A 21,581-nucleotide genomic window follows, 5' to 3' on the forward strand; every position below is an offset into this window, starting at 1 on the left:
GAGGACAATAAATGGTTAAGGAAATAGGATGAGCAGATGGTAATGTTGCACAAAAGAAAAGGGAACTAAGTACAGGGGACAATAGAGTAAAAGGGGGAAAAGGGAAAATGTGAAGGTGGAGACATTCAGATCCAGGAGTTAAGCAGAAATTCCTTTAAAGCTATTTTAAAACTGGTTGGGTTATTAAGAGGAGACTCAGTGACTGTATAGTATTTTGCAAATGGATTTGTTGGGTTTGGAAATTTGCAGCAGGAGTTGGTCAGAGCTATGTAGGTAATGAGCTGATGTTGAACTTCCAGCCAGTATAGCTTTTTTTTAAAGAAATACAGTGGCTTGACCTATAAGGGAGATTACTGGTGAATCTGGCTGTTTTATTATAAGTGAGTTCAAGTTTAGTAGAAACATTCTTTTGGAGGTGGGTAAATATTGGGGAGGTGTATAGCAAGGTGGGGAGTAGGTAAGCTTGAGCTAAGGACAATTTCTCTATAGAGCTGGAGATTGGGAGTAGTTCTATGCTTTTGCCAGGCTTTCAAAGCACTGTCTCCTCTCTACATGAGGGAGAGAGTGTTTTTGGTTATCCAGATAACATAATTGGTTTTAACCCTTATTTTCCTGATGGGGGCCATAGACTTGAGAATGTTGAGAAATGTGTGAAATTTTAGGACAGCTTCTTCAAGGGTGAGGTCAAAAATGAAAGGCCAGTTGCTAGAAGACAGAGTTTGATTAAATACATTAGGGTCAAACTTAGACAGATTACAGCAGTCTCTAAAAGTCTGTGATTTAGGTGTGTATGAGGAGTGCCGCTGGATAGTGGTAGGTAGGTGATCACTAAGTGAGTCAGGTAGAGTGGAGGGGTTTTGTTAGTGCTTGGGCTGGGAGGTAAGAATCCCGTCAAGAGTACAGCTGGTATTAGATTGTTGGTTAATACAAGTAAGGAAGGTAATGAGTTGAGAAACAGTATAAAGGTTAATACTAATGGTGGGAGAGGTAGTATTGAGAATGTTCCAGTCAATGTTGACATCACCTAGTATGATGGTTTCATAACAGATTTTCTGAGAAATCCAAGCAAAGAAAAGTTCAGTGGTAGGGATGTTGTTACTGAGATGTATGTATATGGAAGCAATGGCAATTGTTTTAGTATTGTTTAAATTATAGTTGACAATGAGTATTTCAGCTGGGTGAAAGCTAGGAGGGGTGAATGGAAGGGGATATAGAGAGAGATGCTCAGAGTATAGTATAGCTACCCCTCCACCTTTTTTAGAAGGTCTGTAATGGCTGAAGATATTCTAACCGGGGTGTAGCATTTCACAGTTATAAATGTGAGGTTTTAGCCAGGTTTCTTATATGAAGGGAATATCTGGAGTGTGGAGAAATAGCCAGGAATGGAATTCAGTGACTTTGTTAAGGATACTACAAATACTGAGAGCAAAAAATTTAAGGGCTTCAGTAAGCAGGGTAGTATGCAGTTGCAGGTTGATTTGTGAAGAGGAAGGGGCAAAAGGACTGGAGAGATTAGTATGGTGGGAGTCTGGGCCTGGATTGGGATGGACAACACCCGTGCAGACCAAATTGAATAAGAAGGAGGTAGAACATGAAAGAAAAGAGTTGAGATAGGAAGGTCTGTTTTTAGGTTTTATGGGGAAAGAATGTGTGAGAGAGTATTTAATTTTGTAGAGATGGGCAAAGTGGTGGGAGAAAAGAAAGGGTGATAGGGGAAAAAGTAGGCACTTGGGATATGATAGCCTTGATGTTGAAAGGTAGGGATGTGGAAGAGGTCTGGCAGTGATTGGTGATAGGATGTATAATTAATTTCACTTTCTAGCACAAACATCAACACTACCATTATGCTTGTGTGTGAGTGTTTGTTGGATGTGTTTGTAGTGTATTTAAAAGTAACAAACTGGACATAATTTCTTTCACTTACCTTCACAAGCACAGAGTATACACATAATAGGTATCTATCTTTTATGGTTTGGGCAGAAGAGGATTTGTGTGAAAGAAACTGATGATTACCACTATGGCACAGTAAGTAGAATTTCCATTTCACAGTGATTTCCTTTAGTTGACTTGGTTGTGGCTTTTTCTGTGTGAAGTCTGCATTGCCTCCACATGTGTGTATGTATGTGTGTGTGTGTGTGTGTGTGTGTGTGTGTGTGTGTGTGTGTGTGTGTGTGTGTGTGTGTGTGTGTGTGTGTGTGTGCGTGTGTGTGTGTATGTGTGTTTAAAAAATATCCCTGATTTTTATTTGTGCACATACAATAATGCTGGGCACATACATAACTTTTCTGGGTAGCAATTTAAAAAATACAGTTAACACCTAATTAGGTTTCAAAAGTAAGGCACAAAATGTATCACAAAACATTGCGAACCCAATACCCCAGACTGTATAAATGGATTATCACATGGACTTACTGGTTGCCTTTGCACTCACCTGTACCAATTCTAAACCCATCCATTCATAGATATGTGTACAAAACTTTTCTGTAGCTTTTGTGGGTGCTGAGATTATATGGTCATTACTTATTTAATTTTCACCACAATCAGTCCTCAGAGGTGTGCACTGGAGTCCATTACAGCTTGTGTTAGGGCAGGGGACAGTGTGGTCACTGTTTTTTTCATGGTTACTATACCTTGTGAATGGGAAGTATACTATCTAGAAAAAACAAGTTCAAATACATTGCTGTGATCATTATTTTTTTTTTCACTTTCCTCACAATCACACATAAGGCACTAATACAGGTGGCTGTCTTTAGAAGGGTAGGGGTAAGGGGTAATTAAGCATGCTCTATATATGTATGACAGTAGTCATTTCAACTACATAGTCGTGGTTATTTGAACCTCTGCTTTCATCCTTGTCTTTCACCAGATGGATACACAGGCAGTGCCTGTCATTTTCTTGAGGTAGGGAGGCAGGCAATATTCCCAGACTGGATTTGTGTATCCTCATAAACATTTGTCTTGTTAGTTTACTGTGAGCTATGAATTTGTCATCTATAAACATTAAGGCTTGGGTGCAACTTATGTCTTCCTCGAAAGAAAAACAAATAAGACTGCAATTATTTTGTTACTCAAGATTTTTGTTCAGGCCACACTGAATTAAATCATTGGAACAATACTCTAGAATACTTCTCAGAGGATCTATATAGCTTCTGGGGACCCCCAGATATTTGGCTAAATCAATATATTTCCTACATCATTATTACTATCCTGTCTTGGCCAGGTAAGGTTTGTTGAAAGGATGCAAGGAAAATTAACATTGAACTGCAGCTGACTATATTTACTTAATCATATTTTTTTTCAAGACATTACTGATAAAATGGTTGTGTAAAAAAATGAATAAATAAACTACACTTCAGAGCATATACAAAGTCATGGCTTCTTGAAAAGGTGAAGAGTAAGGCAAAAATGTGAGAAAAGAAAGAAAAAGTAATGTGTATGGTGTGGCGAGCCCAGGATGGGGGAAGCAGAGAGGGGCGTTGGAAGATGTTTGTCTGAATGGGTGAGGTGATAAAACAATAGGCAGTGCCTAGGGCATCATATCAGCTAAGGCCATATATGTACATTGAGTTGTTGTAATGTGTCATCATTACAACTAAATGTTAGTGAATGACCATCTGTGAGCTGGGCCAGAATAGTGTAGTACATAGGCCTGTCATGATGTAAAAGCATTACAGCTATAGTTCAGTCTCTACATCTTTACTCCTAAAACTCTGGAGCATGAACTAATACACTGCTTAGGAGGGGTGGTAGTAACAGGTTGATACAGAGACTGGGATTACACAGGGGAATCCCAAGTTAACTGTGCCTGGGGGCCCCAACATGCTAAAACCAGATCTAGCAAAGATGCTAGAGTAAACCTTACAAGTGTTTGATTAAAGTCTAAATGCTGCACATACCAAAGGGCACATAACCAGCTATATTTGTATGTCAATCAGCAATTTAGTAAAATACCTTAAATAAGAGCCATTCATAAGTAAATTGTTGAGGGCAATAACAGAAAGACCTTATCTGAACTCATTTACTTACCTTTATAAACATTTAAAGTACTATATAATTGTTTTCTCATAGCCTTAATAACATGAGTGTAGATATATAATAATATGCATAGGGCAGTTTTTCACATTCTTGATTAGAAATAATAAAAAAAAATAATTCTATAAGATCACATGCATTCAGCTAAAAATGCTTGCAAAGACCTATCACTTTTGTAATCAGTGAAATAAAACCCTGCCACAATATTCAGACTAAATTTGCCAGAAGAATGGTAGTATTATGGAAAGGATTTTTGGAAGGTAAAGTCTAGGGCTGAGGTTAGAGGCAGGGGCAAGTGCACTATTAGGGATATGGATAACACACATAACAAGGATGGGTTGCACCACCTTACTAATACATGCTGAATCTAGCCCTTACCCTGATACTAACGTCAGCTCTATGCCTTTTGTTACAAATATGCTTTCCATAACACTATCCCTACACAAGGCATTTGGACACACACACTAGAAACAAAACCACATATGTACAGCACTAAACCTGTCCACCAACCTAGCCTTACTTTAAATCTAATGTAAAAACACTTGCTTACTCACTTACCTTCCACTCACCTACACATCATTTACAAGACTACATGCACACAACACTAGATTTATCCCTTGAATTAGCACTTACTCTAAACCAAACCTGAAAACACTTGCACACACTCCTGCATCCCCTAACCTTGAAAATGTTGCATTTATCTTCCTGAAACCAAAGTTCTAACCTTTCACACTATACACACTCTTAATCAAACATCCATTTGTCCAAAGTGATGATCAATTAAATTTCCACGCACTACACTATTTTGACAAATTGACTAGTTGACAGAGTGATAATGATCCATACATATATCAGGACCATTATTTGAGCCATTTTTGGTTGGCTAGAGACTCACTGATCAAAGTTAATTGAGTCCTGACCTGCTGACCATGCAACAGTGGGAAACCTTAGCTTGAATCCCCCCACCCCCTCAAGGGACTTATTGGTGGACTTTGCACTCAACTGCACCAATACTAAACCCAGCATAGAGTAAAGCTTGTTCTATTAATTCACTTCTATATTATGTGATCGAAGAATCTCTTCTTCGAACACATAATAATCGACACATATACAGTGAATGCTGTAAACTACGAATGTCCATGTCCTTGAATTTTTTCCTGGGGAAAACAATTAATTTGTCCATTATCGGGAATTGCCTTTTTCTTCAATGTACAGCGATCTTGGAGTTGGTATATTTAGTTAGAGGGGTGTGGGGGGCAAATCTCCCCACTTAATTAGTGTTTTAAAGTTTGTTTTTTATTTTATGCCACGTAATCCCCCCCCCCGAGGAAAAAATTCGAGGACATGGTCATTCGCTGTATACGTGTTGATTATTATGTGTTCGAAGAAGAGATTCTTCGATCACATAATATAGACCCATTAATTCAACTATGAAACACAGTAATGAGTTGAGCAAGAGAGGACATCATTTGAGACTGCATTGTGGGCGACTCATGGAAGCCTGGAAGAAGTATTATTTTTCCTGAATGCATAATGCATCCTAAAAATGCCAGAGGATAATTGGAATAGTCTTCTTAAAGAGGCTGCAGGTGCAGTAATAAACAGAAGTATTTTCAAAAATAAATTCAGGAATGCATAGTAGAGACATGGTTCAATGATATAACTTTGGAACATAATGGTATGAATTCATGTGAATTCAAACAAATGAATCTGATGGAAAAAGAATTAAAACTTATGGTTTACTTATAGGCATCGCTCACCATATAGTTACAAGTGTTGCTTTTCCTCTCCACACTTCTGTTTGATGTAACCATCTCTTGTTCACTGCATCTTGGGGAAAGAGTGATTTCCCCAAAGTTAACAAATATACATTTTAATGCATTTTCCCACTTAACTGTATTAATGCACAGATCACATGGAGTGAATGTGGGTTCTGATCAGAGCTGAGGCCATCCTGAAGAGGAATGGGATGAGTACGGCTATATTCCAGTAGAAAACAAAAAAGTGAGCAAACTAGCTAGGGAAAGTTGCTATTAATCTATAACAATGTTTATATTTCATTGCTTCATTTCCTGTTAACCTTGCAGCTGGTTATGGTTATTTTATTTATGAAAAGAGCAATTGAAAATATTCCCTACATTCCACCTGTTTTTGTTGATGGCTTAAACACAGCTTAGACTTTTGAAATATATACCCATCACTGAGAAATATATTAATCACTCTCTAATAAAGCCAACTTGATTCTGTTATTGTGCTCACTAACTCTATAACAGTTTTTTGGCCCAAGATCCCAGTGGATGTGAACAGTTTCTTCTCTCAGGGTCATTATGATTTGTATATTATCTTTTCACATACAACAGTGATGACAGGCTTTCATAGATCTGAGGAACTAAGATTTCTTATTCCTTTCTTAAATACTCATATTATAAAAGTTTATGTCCGCTAAGAAGCTAGACTAAGGAGTTAAGATTCTTCGTTTTACACAGATTAAATGCCATGATGCATGACACTGTTGGGTTCCATAACCGAAGAAAGATCTGTGTGTTGGCATATATGTTTTAAAGAGTCAATTTAGTTTAATTATATATTCATTTGTATACTGCATATTTCCTAACTGATAATGCATAATACATAATCTGCAAACAATTTCTTAAGTGCACTCATTCATTGCATTTACTGTGCATAAATGGCAGACTATAACTAGTCTGAGAACTTATTAAACATAATTAAGAGAGTATGTGATTCACAACTGAATTTTGTTTGCTGTGCACATAGATTTAGAAACATTTGCAATGGACCTGGCACAAGCATGTACAGGTATCAGGCTGTGGTAAGTGTGGGTGCCATGCACAAAAGTGTGTTTTCCAAAATTATAATTGAGTGATACATATGTTACAATTCCTATTCACATTTAAAATCTAAACACCAAATACCTTAAAAACATGAATTATAAAGCATGTATAGTATATAAATAAGTTCACAAAGAACATAAAATGAGTTATAAACTTCCTTCAGATATTTTCTCTCTGTCTTTTTACCAGTATTGGCTTTAAGCTAACAGTACTATTTAAGCCTGGTGGTGAATCTGCTTGCAGCCTAACAATCCATTCATATTCTCTCAACTCAAGTTCATTATTTATATCACCTCCCCTTGGGTTAGTAGTTAATACACTTACCCCTCTGAATTTAAAAGTATGCGCACTAAAATCCATAATGTGCTTGAATAAGCCATTATTTGGTACCTTCCTTTTTATTTCTGACTTGTGCTCAATAATACAGTCCTTTAATCTCCTCATCGTTTTGTCTATGTAAAATGCCGTACATACTGTACATGTTGCTAAATATATTAATTTTGTTGTATTACAATTCACAATTAAAAACAAATTTTTCTTTTGTTACTGGATATTGAAAATCTTCATTCTTATCAAAAATATCTATGCAGCAAGTACAATTAAAGCATTTACAAGTACCTTTTCTACAATGGGATGTTACTTCCTTATTCTTAAAGTCTTTGTAACATAAAATTTGTTTTAATGTCTCCTTGTTCCTAAAAGCAAACTTTGATTTTATACCTAACAAATCTTTTACTTCTGGCATTGCTAGTAAAATTATCCAATTTTTCTGTATAATATTGCATACTTCGTTTGTATTACCATTAAATGTGGTTACATACCTTACTATATTACTATTATTATTCTCATATGTATTCTGTGCTACTATTGATGTACTTCTACCAAAAATAGGTTTATATTTGTCTTTCCTACCTGAGACTACATCCTTAAATATGGTATTAATACTATGTATAGGATATCCATTCTCAATGAATTCATCCTTCATCAAGTTAGCTTGATTTATAAAGTTATTTTCTTCAGTATTCAGTTTACTAGCTCTTATTAGTTGTGATTTGAGGATGCCTTTAAACATATGTGGAGCGTGCATGCTATTTCTTTTCAAATACCTATTTGCATGCACTTCCTTCCTATAAATCATGGTTTCTATTTTATCCTGTTTCTTATATACAATCACATCCAAAAACACTATGTCCACAGGTGAAAAAAACATTTTAAACTTCAGAAAATTTGTAGTTGTGTTTAAGTATGCAACATAATTTGTCAAATCTATGGCAGTGCCATCCCAGACAAAAAAACAATCATCTACAAATCTGCAGTATGACTTTACACTACTACTGAGTGCATTGCAATCACTTAATATGTATTCCTTTTCCAACTGATAAAGCACTAAATTTGCAAATGTATTTGCTACTGGTGTACCTATGGCTACACCAGTATGCCAGTATGGAATATTATCAAAGATAAACACATTTTTTGTCAAAACCACTTCTAGAAGCATACAGATATTCTCTATTTCTCTAGATTGTAAATCAGTTTCTGTGCAGAGAAACCTTCTTATCGCTTCCACACCATAATCTATAGGAATAACCGTAAATAACGAAGTTATATCCAGTGTTATGAGCAAATAATCACTGTTACTTTCTTGCTCGTACCATTTAGAAAGCTTTTTCAAAAAATGTACAGTATCTTTTATAATACTAGTGCATTTTGTCAAATATTTAGATAATTTTAACTGCAAATACTTGGATATCGGTTCCGTTATCCATCCTTTGCCTGAGACTATGGGCCTCAAGGGTGGGTCTTCTAATGATTTATGTATCTTAGGAAGTGCATATATTTGTGGTATCTTGGGACAGGGTACTGTAAAGTAATTAAACATGTCTATTGATATTTCTTGGTTTAACTGCATATCATAAATGACCATATTTACTTCTGAGATATAACCCTTTATGTCTAGAAACGTTATCTGCTTGAATGTTACAGGGTCTGCCAGAAAGTTCTTACATTTATTCATATAATCTGTTCGATTCATTATCACTGTCGCCCCACCTTTGTCCGCTTGTTTGATAATTATGTTATTATTCCCTTTGAAACATTTAAGGGCTTTATATTCTTTGTAAGACAGATTATATTTAACTTCTTGCAATCTGTAGTGCAGATAACTCACATATTCTTGTCAACAAACTATATGGCATGAGACCAGTGACATTCACAGTGAAACACAGTGCTTATAACAGAGGTGCAAAACATTTGGCATGATATGCCAGAAGTGCATTCCTTACATGTATTTAAGGTAGTGCAAAATATTCATTTTCTGTGCAGTCAAGACAAAATGTGCACTTATTCATTCAGAATAGGATCCTTGTGACAATGACATACTGAAGGCTAACAATCATTATGGTGGCTGGAACAGTCAGCCATGGCAGTGCAAATTAAAGAAAAAATATTTAATGAAATGTCAGTTAGGCATTTAACAAAGGAGTAAAGTCAGGAGACGTCAAAGAAGAGAATCAAGCGGTAAAGGAAAAGAAGAGAACAGGGTGTTAGGGAGAGAAAATAGATGGAAAGGAGAATAGGGTGTTAGGGAGAGAAAATAGATGGAAAGGAGAATAGGGTATTAGGGAGAGAAAATAGATGGAAAGGAGAATAGGGTGTTAGGGAGAGAAAATAGATGGAAAGGAGAACAGGGTGTTAGGGAGAGAAAATAGATAGAAAGGAGAACAGGGTGTTAGGGAGAGAAAATAGATGGAAAGGAGAACAGGGTGTTAGGGAGAGAAAATAGATGGAAAGGAGAATATGGTGTTAGGGAGAGAAAATAGATGGAAAGGAGAATAGGGTATTAGGGAGAGAAAATAGATGGAAAGGAGAATAGGATGTTAGGGAGAGAAAATAGATGGAAAGGAGAACAGGGTGTTAGGGAGAGAAAATAGATGGAAAGGAGAACAGGGTGTTAGGGAGAGAAAATAGATGGAAAGGAGAATAGGGTGTTAGGGAGAGAAAATAGATGGAAAGGAGAACAGGGTGTTAGGGAGAGAAAATAGATGGAAAGGAGAATAGGGTGTTAGGGAGAGAAAATAGATGGAAAGGAGAACAGGGTGTTAGGAGAGAAAATAGATGGAAAGGAGAACAGGGTGTTAGGGAGAGAAAATAGATGGAAAGGAGAACAGGGTGTTAGGGAGAGAAAATAGATGGAAAGGAGAATAGGGTGTTAGGGAGAGAAAATAGATGGAAAGGAGAACAGGGTGTTAGGGAGAGAAAAGAGATGGAAAGGAGAATAGGGTGTTAGGAGAGAAAATAGATGGAAAGGAGAACAGGGTGTTAGGGAGAGAAAATAGATGGAAAGGAGAATAGGGTGTTAGGGAGAGAAAATAGATGGAAAGGAGAATAGGGTGTTAGGGAGAGAAAATAGATGGAAAGGAGAACAGGGTGTTAGGGAGAGAAAAGAGATGGAAAGGAGAATAGGGTGTTAGGGAGAGAAAATAGATGGAAAGGAGAACAGGGTGTTAGGGAGAGAAAATAGATGGAAAGGAGAATAGGGTGTTAGGGAGAGAAAATAGATGGAAAGGAGAATAGGGTGTTAGGGAGAGAAAATAGATGGAAAGAAGGAAAAGAAAACAGACAACAGATACTGAGTGATATGCAAGTGTATGATTCCTTAGGTGCAATAGTTGGAGTGCATACCTTTAGTACTGACATTTTAAGGATTTAAGAATTTGCTTATTGCTGAGATGAAAGAATGAGTGGGTTCCCTGTTTGCATACTTTAAGGTTTTGCCATTGAGACCTATACAAAAGAAACAGCCAAGAGATTGTCAGTTAGGCTAAAACTGGTTCTGTAATGATAACTGATAGGAAGGCAGTTAAAATACGATACAGTGCTCTTGTGAGAAGGTAGATAGTGTATAATATATATCAATGGAGCGATGACAGTATATGAATCAGGCCACTGGAGGAAACATTAGTATTGTGCAATACATAGTACTGGAGGGAGGGAGGGAAGTTAGTGTTTAAAAAATGCCACTGGAGGGAAGGCAGCTAGTGTATAAAACATGTCACTGGAGGGAACGCAGGTAGTGTTCAGTACGTTACTACAAGGAAGGCAGCTGGTCTACAATATGTCACTGAAGTGAAAGCAACAGGGGTATAATACGTTACTGAAGGGAAGGCAGCTGGTGTACAAAATGTCACTGGAGGGAAGGCACCTGGTGTACAATATGTCACTGGAGGTAAGGCAGCTGGTGTACAATATGTCACTGGAGGGAAGTCAGACAGTGTACAATGCATGTCACTGAAGGAAAGAGGTTAGTGTACAAAACATATATGTGGAGAGAAGGCAGCATAGTGGTACACAATGCATGTCAGTAGAAGGAAGGCAGCTGGTGTACAATACATCACTGGAGGGAAGGCAGCCAGTTTGTAATACATCACTGGAGGGAACACAGCTAGTCTATAATATACATCACTGGAGGGAACACAGCTAGTCTACAATAAATCACTGGAGGGAAGGCAGCTGGTGTATAATATGCATCACTGGAGGGAAGACAGCTATGGCTTATTGGAGTTTTAGTTATGCGATGATTGTTCGACTATTCTCAAAGCATGAGCACAAATAAGATCATATTTAAGATTATAAATAAGGCATAACAAATCCAGAAGTGGGACCCAGAGTCTTCCCCTAAGACAATGCTGGGTATACAAACTCCTCAGATGGCACCGCCCTTGATAAACTTCAGAGTCACAACATAGGTAGTTGGAGTGCACTGATATAGATCATGATCTATATAGATCATGATCTGTTTAGACTTAGGAGCCAGGCATAGTGAGACAGAACATTGCTCCTGAGGATTTGAATTTGATTTGAAGAAGGGTAGAGTATGACTAGAAATGCGTGTCATAACCAGAAAGATAGATCAGAACCATTCTTGTACAGCTGTACATAGAATCTCTTGACATGCCACATTCATATATAGTTATGGCTCCATCGATATCCTCCTAGTAGTTCCTAGACTTTCAGTACATTCCTTAAAACTCATGACAATGTGGAACATTTCTACAGTTTGGAGAGTGCCACATTATCATCCACATAGATATCCCAGGAGATGTGCTGATATATTATGCCCATGATTATAGGTCATGTATACAGTCAATTCATCCCAATATTCTAGACTTATTTGCGTGGATTAAGAGGTAAAAGTTTGTGTATGGCATACAAGAAATGACAAATTCATCCTTAAGATTTGCCAGCATTAATGAAAAGTCCAAAGAGAAACTCAGTCAAAACATGCAGTATGAGGTAAATCCTACAACACCTGGATGTGCTGTAAGAAACTTGAGAGTTATTAACTGGACATGTTTTAGACCTGTTTGACATGATTTCCATTTTAATTGATATTATATCGATTTATGACTTGTTTACATATTATATGAAAATCATCATGCTGCCTATCTGCATGGTGACATTTACTGAAATATTACATCAGCATCTGGAAAGGGATGACATCATGGCCAACACAAACTTCAAAGTATTAGCTTGATGTTATCAGGGCTACAAAGGGGAAGTTATTGGCATTAAATACTAAGAGGTAGACATTGATACCCATGCATTTTCTTATGTAAACTGTACATGTGAATGGAACAGATGGTAAATCATATTATATATGTCCAAGTGTCCAAGGCGGGAGATTCATGTTGATACACTGAAGGTAGTTTCAGCAAAGGTAAATAACTCGAAAACTTTTTGTCAAAGCATTTTTTTTAGGCATGCAAGCCCCTCTGCACCCCCCCCCCCATTTAGGATGACACCCACACCCTGTGAACTCTAAAGTAACACAACAATGGAGAAAGAGGCAAACTCCACTGTTAGCAAATGTATTTTTTTAAACAGCATTCAGACATTTCATGTTCACCAAAACTAACTTTGCTGATTTAACACAGTCTCCCAAAGAGGGAATGGTAGCATTTACCATACTGTCAGGATCATCATTTATTGTAAACTAACAGAATGTTACAGACCTCATGAGCAATCACTCAAGCCATATGGGAGCTACATTTATACAAGACTGTGCTAGTCAAGAAGAATGCTGCAGAATGACTGATTCTTGTAAAGGTCCGTGTCTCCATAATATTCAGAGCTCTTAGATGTGTAAGATGTGTTCTTTTAGACCAGAATGAGTCACGGCATCATAGATTCATATCTCACATCCTTGGCACTTATTTTGCCAAGTAGCAACTGCAACTGCTTTAAATAATCTGTTATAGCTACTCTAAACTATCAGAGTTCACCCATTCCAGTATACCACTCAAACACAAGTAAACTGCACAGTTATCTTGGCAAAAAAAAAAATGCAATGCAGAACCAGACAACAAACTCCTAACTTGGAAAGCAAAACTTGACTAACTTCAACTTCATGACTGCTGTTTTCCACAGGAAATCACTTTTGTTGTGGTCTCTAAGTGTAGGTTAGTAATGATCCCCCTCTTTATGGAGCTTTATTCAATTTTTGTATTTGTATGTACATGGAGATGGTGTGTATAAAAGTTCAGAATGGTGTGTTGGCTTGGTCTCCCATCTTCCTGCAAAATATGCTTAATGTAAGTTTTTTTATTCAGTTGATTTCCCAACTGGGTTCATAGTTTCATAAGTGTATACTAGGCTAACAACCACTAGGGCCCTTATAAGCCTAGACACCCAAATGTGACCCATATATTTGATTTATATAGGGTGATTTACTGACTGCCTCTGTTCATCAGAAACAAAGGTTCCATACCAGCAGTAAATTTACAATTACCCATCAATTAGTCTAAGTTGTACTTAAATAGGGTTAGGGAGGAATTCTGCTTAACATGGATGAAGAGCCTGTTCCAGAGAATGGGAATTCTCAGAGAAACATATATGTCTCTCAAATATGTCCTGTTTATGTCACAAGCAAAATGTACGTCTTTTGATTGAGTAGTTCTGATGTTGTTTGTTTTGTGGGTGTGCAAAAGGTAGCCCTGCAACCCCAGTTTGTCTTGATGATTTGGCTCCTTGATAATTTGTAACTTGATGGGTTATAATGGAAGTCCAATGAAAATGTCTTGCTCTAGCAGTGGTACAATTTGTATACTGAATAATGCCAGTTATTACCTCCACTAAAGTGCCTGTCTAGGGGTTTCACAGTTCCATTCCAGATTATTAGTATGTGATAAAATAAAATGTAAATTCTATTCCATTTCTTCAGATTAAACAAGTTCTAAAATGACCTTACCTGAAGGCGTGGACACTGTGTTTTGCTGTGATTAAGCAGTACAAAATTCATTACTACTACAGAATTATTCCATTTTTGCATAATATGCTCATAAACTGTACAATGTCAACATTTTTTTTTTTTTGGTTTGTTTGTTTGAGATTTGCTGACATAACCGTTTCTGAAGCACAGCATTCAAAGAGCTTTGGGACTTTTGCCAGTACTAAAATTCAGCTTCAGAGGCAGAGTAATACAAGATACAGCACCATATCAACTTTTTTAATAGTGATGGATGTCAGGTCCACCAAACATCCTGTGCGTCACTGGATGCACCTGTTTCCTGGACATAGTGGCCTTGAATCTAAACAACAAAACTTGCAACAAACATTGGCTACACTAAAGAAGCACTTTGTCCCCCTTCCAAAACACTTAATGTTTCAGAGCACATGATGAACTAGCCAGCTCATATGACTTGCTTTCCACATTATCTGTACATCCGAATTCTTTTTTCTGTCTAATGCATCCAAGAAAATCACTATGCTACATTGGTTTTCACCGATACCATTTATTTTAAAATGTAGAAAGGAAGATTTTAATCAGGCAGACAGAGCTGTGTGGATGCTGATACTACCTCTGAGTATAAAATCAGATACTTAAACATAATGACAATGGCAGATTCTTCAAACTGTAGAAATAATAAATGCAATTGCAAAGACTTATAGACTTCCAGTTTATAGCTATTTGAAATATGCAATTTTTGTCATTATAACCAGGGTAAATCACAAGAAAGGCAAATTATGCACACTATATCAAAATAGCTATCTACTGTTTGTTTCATATTTAAGCCTTTTATATTAAATTATACAAATAGTCTGGTTGAGCAGTGCATCATCTCTTTGAAGAGATAACTGCAGATGCTGTATTTTGAACACTTATTACCTTTTATCACTTTTCCTTTTCTCAGAAAGTGCATATATGGGATCTGTACTAATCCCCGAACGACAACATCACTGAATCCCTATCGGCCGAGCATACTTACACGAAAGTGCTTTTCACCGAAGAAGCACTTTCACGTAAGTATGCCTGTGCCTATTGCTGAGGTTGTACTATGGTGTGGATAAGGGAATATTCCCTTTTCCTCACTGTAGTGTGATCTCGGAGAGAGAATATTAAAGTAGGGAAGTGTGGGGGTGCAGTGGGGCTTGCCCCCCTGCATAAAAGTAGATTTATTGATTTTATTTATTTATGTTTTTAACACACTTTAACAAAAGCACTTTTTAGGTGAAAGCGCTTTCATTAAAGTGTGTTCGGTGATTGTGGATTCGGACTATTGAACTTTCATTCAATAGTTCTAGATCCATGTATATATATATATATATATATATATATATATATATATATATATATATATATAAATATATATATAAATATGTATATAATATATATATATATATATATGTGTGTATATAATATATACATATGTACTGCACTTTAGCGCAACCTCAGATTTGGTATATAACCTTTTATTTTATTTTCCCTTTTTTAATTTTTTATACATAGTTGAAGTTCTATAACTTCAGACATATGTGTTTGTACATATGGTAGTCGAAGTTACGGAACTTCGACTATGTAATATAGACCCATGTGCACATATTGTATATGTATTTTGCTCCTTAATACTTCTTCACATCTGTCATCTTCTTAATCCTCAAAATATAAACAGCTGCAATACAGAGAAATATAAGATCATGCTAAACCATTTAAAAAACTGGAACCTGTCATTTAGTCTTTGGCACATTTATTTAGTGCTGAATTATGAAAAAACAAAAAAAAACTTGAATCTTGTTTGCTAGCATTTATTAACTTTATTGAATTAATGGTCACTGGATTCTGGTGATAAGGAAGTATTCAAGTACTCTTGAAGTTAACCAACCTCAGAATTACTATGTTTATTCATGAGGTTATGGAGGGCTTGTTTATTGCAAAAATGCTTGTTTTATTTCTGAAAATGATGATTTCACACTGTGATTTTATTTTCTTGCTGGTCAGTGTAAGGTGTTAATACTATCAGTACGTCAAAGTTACCTCCTTCAAGACATTAGATGCTCTAGCACTTACAAGTATGATATTAAGGCCTTCTAAGTATTTTGAAAGTATTCATTGTTCTTTCCTACTTGTGCATCATACATATCATTATGTCTATTGCAAAGTTTTCTGAAAAAACACAGTATACTGTCCCTCGAGCTTACTGTCTGCATTTCCAAAACCAAAAGCTACACTTAATGCCTTAATGAGTTCTTACCTGATCTGACCAGTTGAAAATCATTTGGAAGTACCTAGGAATTAATATGGCATCAACAATTTAAAAGCTTTTAATATGCACCTGTCTTGTAGATAAATTGCACACAATGAATTGATTGTTTTGGTATCTTTGTTAGCAGACTGAGAGCCTGAACATAGTGATAGCCATTATACAGTTATTATTCAGTACAGAGGAAGTGCCTTTTTACTAATATTCTAGCAAGTGTTAATAATTTCCAGTGTATGTATCATGCCTTACTTCACTTCAGTAAAGTAATTGTACTTTGCCTTACAACTGTTTTCAACTTTTGTTTGAAGGGGATTAAGGCAGAGATCACTTATCGCTATTTGACTTATTTGCTGCTTTTGTGTATTATTGTAGCCCATGTGCATAGTGCTCTCTCTTCTTTGTAGTCTTGTCTTGTCATCTTATTTTACACAGGTTAGTACATTGCAGATGTTCTTCGTGTTTCACTGTTGCAGTCATTACATTTGGGTTATCTGCTTGCAGATAGCCCTCAGTCAGCCTGATTAACAAAGTCTAGGGTCCTGCGTCGGTTGCTGTCCCTTCTTTCATGACATCAGGTCATCAGGGGTATAAAACATGCAGTCAATGCCATTACATCAGTCTTTCTTGCCGTGCAGTGCCCAAAGCAGAAGCATTTCACAAGTGCCAGTCGGCCGACTCCTGAAATTTTCATTTTCGAGTTTCAGAACCAAAGTCTTCCACTAAAGCTAAGTACCCCATTGGGGAAACTTTTTCTTGCTCCTTACCGATGTCAGCAAAAGTTAATAATTGCATTACTTGTGGAAAGCAAATACCTCAAAAAGATTTTCATTCGTACTGTATTCCTTGCCTAGGCCCTGACCATGACGTACCTTGCTGTCGGTTTTGTGCTTTATTTAATCAGCGCACTATCCATCGTCGGTATATTTTCGCCTCTAAATATTTTGGTTCTCAGTTTAATTATCCAGAAATGTCGTCGGTTAGCCATCCGACTACCGGGATTCCAAAAAGACGCAAAGATAACGACAGAGACAGGCTACCGAGGTCCAAAACTGTCGACGTCACTTCTCCTAAGCCAGTCGCCAGGTCACCGGTACTCACTGAAGTGCTTTCGCAGCCCCTGATACCCGCTACTTCTGATTCGCAGGCCTCTACTGAGACCTATTTGGAGTCCGTTATGCCATGAGATGCTTCAACTATGGAACCAGTGGATGTCTCTACCTTGGATGGGTCTGGATCCACTGTGCAGGCATCGACTTCTGAGGGTGTATTCAGGCCTACGGGCTTGCATATTAAACCGACGCCTCCTTCTTCACTTCGGCCTAAATCTCGAACCATGTCTAAAAAAACAACGCCCAGGCCACATGCTCAGGCTTCTATGCCTAAAACACAAATGAAAAGAATGGCTGAAGATCTAATAACTCTAATCAGGGGGTAGCCAACCACCCCCCAAGAGACCTAGGACTGAAGTTGTTTATGAATCTACTGACCAGGATTCTGATTTTTCTGATTCTTCTGATAATCTGAATTGACCTTTATCTACTTATGAGGATTCTGATACAGGGGACTCTATTCCCTCTGCTTCCCCTCCAGAGGATTTTTCTTTTGGTGAAACCTTACATACTCTAAGGGAGCATTTCCACTGGGAAAGCCAGGATTTTTCTGATTCAAAAAAGAGGCTCAGGGATTTCTTACTCCTGCCTCAGCATAGGCCTTTAGCTATTCCTTCTGTACTAGACATTGTTGATGATGCTTTTCGGAGTCTAGTTTGGCCCCTGACTCCTTGCCTCCTGCTCCCAGAAAATCTGACAGATACTACAGGGTCCCTGAGTCACACAAGTTCCTTTTTAAAAATCCTATTGCAGATCCAGAGACTATTTCGCAGGGGCCCAAGGGCATTAAGGCTTCTACTGCTAAAAATCCTACACCTTCTGATAGAGACTCCAGGGCGCTGGATAGATGAGGTAAAAAGGTTTACAATTCTGTACTCTTGGCCATTAGGGCTTTAAACTGCCAGTTTCATGTGTTAAACTATCAACAACATGTTACTGGATTGCTTAAACAGAAAATTATGTTGATTCCTGAATGTGTGGAAAATAAAGAATTACAGGATTTAATGCATTCTGCTGAACAGGTTGGAAAACATACTTTGCAATGTGGTTTTGATTCATTAGAGGCCTTTTGCAGGGCTGCTGTTACCGGGTCTGTGCTCAGAAGGCATGCTTGGCTTAAGGAGCAATCGTTACCTGATCATGTTAAAGCTAAACTGTTGGATGCTCCCTTAAATCAAGACCACCTGTTTGGCAACAAGGCTGAAGAAGTTCTTAAAAAGATGGAAGATAAAACTAAATCTATGCAAACTGTTAAAGATTTCTTACAAGTTCAGCCTCCTAGATTTAGTAGGCACTGGCCCTCAAAAAATTGGTCCTTTCCAGCCTCTTCCAGGTCTTCTCAAGCCAAACCTAGACACAGCAGAAACCTCAAGTTTCAGTCCCAGGGGACACACAGGACTAAGCAGTGGGGGGCCTCCACTTCCAAATCTGGGAGTAATAAGACTCCCCCCCTATGGTAAACTGTCTCAATGACTTCCTTTTAAAATTTTCAAACACTTATCAACTGACTGCCCCTTTGAGGGGAAAGATTGCTCTTCATGCAAAGAACTGGTAGCTTATTACCCAGGACAAATGGGTTTTAAATATAGTGTCCCATGGATACAGATTGCACTTCCATGCATTGCCAACACTAAGCGGGTGGCTGGACCTACCCCCAAATCAGTGGGCAGAGGCCCAAAAATAAGTACTTTCTCTCTTAAGCATGGGGGTTATTCAATTGGTACCAAAAGAGGAAAAGGGACAAGGGTTCTACGTGAGACTTTTCCTGGTACCCAGAAAAGACAATTCTTGTTGTCCTATCCTGGCCTTGTCTACTCTAAACACCTTTTTGGAGATTCCAAAATTCAAGATGCTGACTCTTCACCAGTTGCTTCCTATGCTAGGCAAAGACGCCCGGTTGGCAACACTAGATTTAAAAGAAGCATACCTGCACATCCCAATCAGGGAATCTTGCAGAAGATACCTTCGCTTCAAAGCAGGCTACACACACTATCAGTTCGCTGCACTGCCCTTTGGCTTATCTACTGCACCCAGGGTATTCACAAAGTGCCTAGCTCCAGTTATTGTATTTTGCAGGCAAAGAAATATTCAAATATACCCATACCTGGACGATTGTCTAATTCAGGCAGAAAGCCAGGACATACTTTTGAATCATCTGGCCTTTGTACAAAGGGTTCTAACCTGTCTAGGGTACACCTTAAATGAAAGGAAATCTCAACTGGTACCCTGTCAACAAGCTATATTCCTGGGAACAAGCTTGAATACAACTTCCTAGATGGCTTACCTCATGCCAGAGAAACAAATTAATTTGAAAAATACTTCAAACAAGTGGCCACAAAAACCCTGCTATCTGCAAGACAATTACTGCAAGCATTGGGGTTAATGGCCTCCTGCATTCTTCTAATTCCATATGCAAGACTGTATATGAGGAAACTACAGTGGTATCTGAAAAGCCTATGGTGTCAACATTCCCAGGATCTAGAAGCAATGATTCCTATCATATCTTGCCTATGCCTAGAGTTCCTTTGGTGGGCAGAGGCCTGCCACCAAAACAAGGGACTACCTTTCACACCACCCCCTGCCAACCAAACCTTAACAACAGACACATCAGACTATGCATGGGAGGCTCACCTGGCAGGGCCGTGCATTCAGGGCAAATGGAACCCAAGTGAAATGCACCTGCATATCAATCAAAAAGAAATGTTAGCTGTACAGAATGCTCTGACAGCCTTCAAGGACCACATTCTTACAGAACAACTAATGGTAAAGATGAACAGCACCACTGTTATGTGGTACATAAACAAGCAGGGGGGTACACATTTTTACCCCCTTTGCAGACTAGCCATGGCATTGTGGAACACAGCCATGAGCTACCAAGTGCACCTACAAGCTCAATTCCTGCCAGGAAAATTAAATACACTGGCAGACGGACTAAGCAGAAACCTCATGGACCCACACAAGTGGAAACTGGAACCAAGGATTTTCAACATGTTTACAAGCAAATGGGGGAGCCCAGATATAGACCTATTTGCCTCTCCCCAGAACTACCAATTGGACAAATTTTGCACAAGTACTCCCCACAAACAAGCCTGGAAAGTGGATGCTCTGTTCTTCAGTTGGAAAAACCTATCAGTCTATGCCTTTCCCCCTCTGCCTCTGTTCTCCAAAGTCCTACTAAAAATCAAACAGGACAAACCAAGGATGATTTAGATTGCTCCAGACTGGTCATGCCAACACTGGTACCCCCTCCTGCACACTGTGTCATGGTTATCCCCATGGCAGCTGCCTCAGACTCCTTCCCTGTTGTCCCAGCAGGAGAACCAGATTCTCCACCCTCAACTTCCAACACTGAACCTTGCAGCCTAGATAATTACCTAATCTCTCCTTTACTATCCCTCAGTAAACCTGTGATGGATATCATTTTAGAGGCAAGGAGGCCTAGTACTAGAAAATCTTATGCTGAAAAATGGAAAAGATTCTGTGCCTGGAACCATTCTCAAAGGATGAGCACAGCAACACCCAATTTACCTCAGATTTTACAATACTTAACTGAGATGCTTCACAAGGGCCTGTCTTTTTCCTCAATTAAAATCCACACCTCAGCCATTTCATCTCATCCACTGCTCAAGCAGTTCCTCAGTGGGGCCAAAAATTTGAGACCACCCAGGAGAGCTCCAACCCCAGCCTGGGACCCTAACTTTGTTTTGGAGAAACACACTCTACCTCCTTTCGAGCGAGCTGCCACTGTGGACTTAAAATGTATTTCTTGGAAAACAGCTTTCCTTTTAGCAATCACTTCAGCTAGAAGGGTATCTGAATTACAGGCCCTTATGGCAGCGGAGCCTTTCATTATCTTTCATGCGGACAGGGTGTCCCTCATATCCAATCTATCCTTCATGCACAAGGTGGTATCCAGTGTGGCTCTTAATCAGTCCATTTATTTGCCAACCTTCTTTCCCAATCCACAGAACAAAGGGGAATGGATACTGCATTCCTTAGATGTGCACAGACAACTTAGATTATACTTGGACAGGACTAAACCTCAAAGGAAA

Source organism: Protopterus annectens, chromosome 2.part2 (genome assembly GCF_019279795.1).
Source record: "Protopterus annectens isolate FY-2018-M chromosome 2.part2, PAN1.0, whole genome shotgun sequence".
Classification (NCBI taxonomy): Eukaryota; Metazoa; Chordata; order Ceratodontiformes; family Protopteridae; genus Protopterus; species Protopterus annectens.